The sequence below is a fragment of the Cebus imitator genome, unplaced genomic scaffold, assembly GCF_001604975.1.
Source record: "Cebus imitator isolate Cc_AM_T3 unplaced genomic scaffold, Cebus_imitator-1.0 Scaffold202, whole genome shotgun sequence".
NCBI classification, from domain to species: domain Eukaryota; kingdom Metazoa; phylum Chordata; class Mammalia; order Primates; family Cebidae; genus Cebus; species Cebus imitator.
Window position 1 is genome coordinate 3,924,262 of NW_016107517.1, and position 5,244 is coordinate 3,929,505.

The 5,244-nt window shown below is 48.1% G+C and overlaps 1 pseudogene; it reads right to left on the reverse strand.

The window, feature by feature from the left end:
• The window catches only part of LOC108317463, a 6,694-nt pseudogene extending 3,688 nt beyond the window's left edge, over positions 1–3,006 (reverse strand).
• Between the last annotated feature and the right edge of the window lie 2,238 nt (positions 3,007–5,244).

Here is a 5,244-nt window from a genome sequence, read left to right on the forward strand (position 1 = left end):
AAAAAAAAAAAAAAGAATGCTCAGCTAATTTTTGTATTTTTGGTAGAGACAGGGTTTCACCACGTTGATCAGGCTGGTCTCAAATTCCTGACCTCAAGCAATCCACCTGTCCGCCCCCCCAAAGTGCTGAGATTACAGACATGAGCCACTGCACCCAGCTCATACTGCTTTTTCAGTGAATAGTATTCTTTTTTAAAAAAATTTAAATCAACTTAGTTATCTTTTTCAGATTTTCTTTATGAAATGACTTGTATAAAGAAACATGCAGGCCAGGCACAGTAGCTCACGCCTGTAATCCTAATACTTTGGGAGGCAAAGAGGGATGGATCATTAGAGGTCAGGAGTTTGAGACTAGCCTGGCTAACATGGTGAAACCCTGTCTCTACTAAAAATACAAAAACATTAGCCAGCCATGTGGTGCATGCCTGTCATCCCAGCTACTCCAGAGGCTGAGGCAGGAGAAACGCTTGAACCCAGGAGGCAGAGGTTGCAGTGAGCTGAGATTGCGCCACTGCACTCCAGCCTGGGCGACAGAGAATCTGTCTCAAAAAATAAAAAAACTTATCTTTATGAGAGTTTCTGGTCAATCTCCCTCACTCTCTTTCTTCCTGCCTCGGGTAAATCAAGAGTTGACAAGCCACACATTTTGCAAAGGAAATGACAATAATCATTCACCCCCTGGTCATATGTAATTCCCGCATTAAAAGCATTCTGCAGAATATAGCCATTTGTTTTGGTATTTGATGCGCTTTTGAGGATTCCCATCAAACTGGATGAACAGGGAATCCCTAGGGCAGCCTCCAAGAGCAGAAGAAAAGGGATGACTCAGATGTGGCTAAACATCAACAAACTGAAATGACAGAGTGAAAAGAACATTTCAGTTTTTAACAGACTAGTGCTAAAACCAATGATTAAGCACCAATGTTCTCGGGGCTGTCAAGTTTTCACAAATATGCATAATACATTTATCCTGTAAAGAGCTTCACATTCGTTGAACTGCAAACTTGCAGAACTTAAAACAAGATCTTGCAGAAGGCTTACAAGAATGCCTATGACTCTTGTTAAGTAAGAGTTCCTCGGGCCAGGTGTGGTGGCTCATACCTGTAATCCCAGTACTTTGGAAGGCTGAGGCAGGCAGATCGAGAGGTCAGGAGTTAGAGGCTGTCCTGGCTAACATGGTGAATCCCCTTCTCTACTAAAAATACAAAAATTAGCAGGGAATAGTGGCACAAACCTATAGTTCCAGCTACTCGACAGGAGAATCACTTGAACCCAGGAGGCTGAGGTGCAGTGAGCCAAATCATGCCGCTGCACTCCAGCCTGGGTGACAGAGCAAGACTCTGTCTTGGGAGGAAAAAAAAAAAAAAAAAACAGAAGAAACTCTTTTTTATTATTATTTTTTTGAGACAATGTCTTGCTCTGCTGCCCAGCTTGGACATAAGGAACTCTTTTTTTTTTTTTTTTTTGATTGTTGTATTTTTAGTAGAGATGGAGTTTCAACTTGTTAGCCAGGATGGTCTCTATCTCCTGACCTCGTGATCTGCCTGTCTCAGCCTTCCAAAGTGCTGGGATTACAGGTGTGTGTCATCATGCCCCGCCCCCTTTGTTTTTAAAATCTTTATTGAAATAGAGTTCACATAGCATACAACTTCTCCATTTAAGGCATCAATTCAATGGCTTTTAGTATATTCACAAATCCTTTCTTTTTGTGTGTATGTACCACAGTTTCTTTGTCCATTTATCTGTTGGTGGGTGCTTAGGTTGATTTTGTATTTCGGCTGTTGGGAATAGTGCTGCAATAAACATGGGAGTGCAGATGTGTGTTTGATATACTGAGTTTCTTTCTCGTGGGCATGTGCACAGCAGTGTGACTGCTGAATATACGGTAGTCCTATTTTAGTTTATTGAGGAACCTCCATGCAGTTTTAAGTAGTGGATAAACTATTTTACATTCCCACCAAGAGTGTTTGAGTGCTCTTATTTCCCTGTGTCCTTGTCAGCATTTGTTGTTTTCTGACTTTTTGGTAATAGGCATGTTAATGGAGGTTAGATGATATTTTATTGTGGTTTTGATGTGGATTTCTGTGATGATTAGTGATGTTAAACATGTTTGCATATAGCTGTTGGCCATTTGTATGTCTTCTCTTGGAAAATGTCTTTTGAGGTCTTTTGCCTTTTTAAATTTTTTGCCCATGCTGTCATTTATTGCGTGGAATGAGGGTGTAGGGGTCGGTGGGGCGTGGGGGCCACGGTGGGGGCACTGCTGCCTCCGCTGGTCAGTTCATTCATTGGCAGGGGGACCCCAGCCTCGCTCCCGCGCCCTGTGCAGCCAGACAGCCGGCCCTTCAGTGCCAGGACAGCCGGCCCTTCAGTGCGGGTGCTGCAAGGAGCCTGGGTGCTGCTCCCTGAGGTCACCGCAGGACATGCGTGGATGGGGCCTGGGCCGGTTATTGTGTGAGCACGATGCAGGCAGCGGGGGACAAGTATTGCACTTAGAAAACCATCCTCAGGCCGGACGCGGTGGCTCACGCCTGTAATCCCAGCACTTTGGGAGGCCGAGGCGGGCGGATCACGAGGTCAAGAGATGGAGACCATCCTGACCATGGTGAAACCCTGTCTCAATAAATAAATTAATTTAATTAAATTAAATAAAGAAAACCATCCTCATCAGACCTCCAGCCACCTAGAGGGCCAGGGGCGGGAGGGGGCGTGGGGGCGGGAGGAAGCAGGGGTTGGGGAAGCGAGAGGGGGGTGGGGGAGCGAGTGGAGGGGGGTAGGGGGGCGAGCAGGGGGCGGGTGGGGCTCCACAGGTGGCTCCTCTTGGCCACTGGGCTGCTGTGTCCCTGTTTTATAGCTGGGGAAACTGAGGCACCGAGGTGAAGGCAGCCCTCTAGCACGCGAGGCCGCCGCCCGGGGCAGGGGCCATGGGGGTAGGCGCAGGGCGATGAGGGGGAACCGCCGGGGACTTGGAGGGGGCAGTCCCACAGGCCTGGCCGGTGGGTCCATCTGTCCGACTGTGGCTGCCTACCTCAAGTCTGTGGTTTCTGGGCAGGACTGGCGACTAGGGCAGCACGATGTCATGGCTTTGGTCTGGATGACGGCCCCGTCCCCAGCCCGCCTGGGCCCGCAGGGTGTTTGGTGAGGGTCACAAGTTGGACCAGAGGCGCCAATCTGAGGAGTCCCAGGGGTCCAGGCCGCCGGTGGTGGCGGGCGAGGCCGAGTCCCTGCAGGCTGGGCTGGGCGCAGGGTGGAGCTGCTGGCAGGGCGCGAAGACCTCAGGGCCGGGGACGCAATGGGATTTGACTATTTTTTAATAGGATTATTTAGGATGTTTGATTTTGAGTTATTAGATATTCTGGCTATTAATCCTTTGTTGGATGAATAGTGTGCAAAAATTTTCTCCCATTCTGTGGGTTATCTCTTCACTTTGTTTGTTTCTTTGTTTTTGAGGGAATCATCTCACTCTGTCGGCCAGGCTGGAGTGCAGTGGCACAATCTTGACTCACTGCAACCTCTGCCTCCCAGGTTCAGGGGATTCTCCTGCCTCAGCCTCCCTAGTAGCTGAGGATTACAGGCACCCGCCACCATCCCTGGCTTATTATTTGTATTTTAGTAGAGACAGGGTTTCACTATATTGGCCAGGCTGGTCTAGAACTCCTGACCTCAGGTAATCTGCCTGCCTTGGCCCTCCCAAAGCGCTGGGATCATAGGCATTAACTACAGCGCCTAGTCCACTTTATTTTTCATCTAAATAAAAAAATTTTGTTCTGTGCAGAAGCTTTTTAGTTTGATGCGATCCTATGTATCAATTTTTGCTTTGGTCGCCTATGCTTTTCATGTCTTACTCAAAAAATCTTTGCCTAGACCACTGTTCAGTGTTCTAAAGCATTTCTTCGGTGTTTTCTTTTTCTTCTTCTTTCTTTCTTTTTTTTTTTAGATGGAGTCTCGCTCTGTTGCCTAGGCTGGAGTGCAGTGGCATGATATCAGCTCACTGCAGCCTCCATCCCCTGGGTTCAAGCAATTCTCCTGCCTCACTCAGCCTCCCTAGTAGCTGGAATTACAGGTGTACACTACCATACCTGGATAATTTTTGTGTTTTTAGCAGAGACGGGGTTTTGCTATGTTGGCCGGGGTAGTCCTGAATGCCTGAGCTCAGGCAATCTGTCCACCTAGGCCTGGGCTGGGATTATAGGTGTGAGCCACGTTGCCTGGCCTGTAGTTTCTTACATGTGAGTTTTTAATTAATTTTAATTTGATTTTATATACAGTGAAGCATAGGGGTCTAGTTTTATTCTTCACATGTAGATAGTTCTCATTTTCCCAGCACCGCTTATCAAAGACACCGTCTGTTCCCTAAGGTATGTTATTCGTGCCTTGCTGAAAAAAAATCCATGGCTAAAAATGCATGGATTTTTTCTGGGTTCTCTATTGTGTTCCATTGGCCCATGACATCCTTCCTTTTTGATATTATAAAGTCACTATTTCCATCCTGTCAACCTTGCTGTGCTTGGACCAAGCAGGGCCGGTAGGACCCAGATTTTAGTGTGGACTGGTGAGGCCAGAGTCTCTCTAGGCTGCTCAAAAAATCTGTGCTTGGAGCAGGGTGTGGCGGGGAAGAAAAGAAATCTGTGCTCAGGTCCTTGGTCTGCAGGGAGGACCAAATCCCCATGGATGGCCCCACAAAAACACTGTTAGGTAAACCACAGTGTGAAACAGCTTGAGAAATAGAATCTGTGTCATATCCAACATTCCCTCGCACTCATGATTGTGCAACTGGGACACCTGAGCAGGAGGAACCAGAAGAGCACCCTCTTCACCTTCGTGTCCAGGTCCCCTCTGGGTCACCGAGGGCATGAGATGGAAGCAGGGGTGTCTGGGATGGGACAGGTTATGGTCAGGGGCAGTGGGGCTGGTGGGCGCTGGACAGTGGGAGTGGTGGTGTTAGTGAAAGGTCTGGGGCAGGGCAGAGATCAGGAGGAGCAGCATTCCAGCAGGCTTCAGAGACAGGTCAGTAGGTCGGCAGACACAGGAGCAGGTGGCCTGGGACTCAGAGGAGCAGTTGGCGTTGGAGGTGAAGGACTCTGTTTTCCTCTCGTCTTCTGTTTGGTGCTGCATGAGCACCCCACTGCACCCCCAACCCTGTCTCTCCCCTGCCCTCACTCCCAGGGTCTTTGAACCTCTTCCTTCAATCCTGGCACGCACTTTCTTTTTTTTTTTTTTTTTTTTTTTTTTTTTTTTTTTTTT